General features: G+C 55.3%; 1 protein-coding gene across 1 annotated transcript in view; it reads left to right on the top strand.

The window, feature by feature from the left end:
* PHALS_12671 (atp-binding cassette superfamily) overlaps window positions 1–356 on the top strand; it is a gene marked incomplete at both ends in the record, with an annotated part of 4,275 nt that overhangs the window by 413 nt on the left and 3,506 nt on the right. The window lies entirely within an intron of this gene.

A 356-nucleotide genomic window follows, 5' to 3' on the forward strand; every position in this document is an offset into this window, starting at 1 on the left:
CGGGCTTATGCCCATGGATCTCAGCTATACTGAGGACGAAGAAAGCAGAGCTCCGAGCTGCCAGGCAGCATACAAATATACGACGATGTTTGTCTGTGGAGACACCCGTCATCTTTAGAACGGTTGCCCCATGCGCAAGGCGCGTCAAGGTTCTTCGAACCATCACCCCAATGCCTGCCAGTCTGGTTTGTCGTGGGGAAACAATACCAGCCAGTAGGCGCGGGCAACCTACTAGGGAAGAACTGAGTTCTTTTAAGCCTCAGGTAGGTAGAGGTCAACAGGGCCCAGTCCCGAAGTGCCCCGTGCTCTTGAACACGGAACGTGTATGCAAGCCGGGTTTGCTGGTCGTGGAGGCG

The sequence above is a fragment of the Plasmopara halstedii genome, assembly GCF_900000015.1.
Source record: "Plasmopara halstedii genome assembly, contig: Scaffold_650, whole genome shotgun sequence".
Classification (NCBI taxonomy): Eukaryota; Oomycota; class Peronosporomycetes; order Peronosporales; family Peronosporaceae; genus Plasmopara; species Plasmopara halstedii.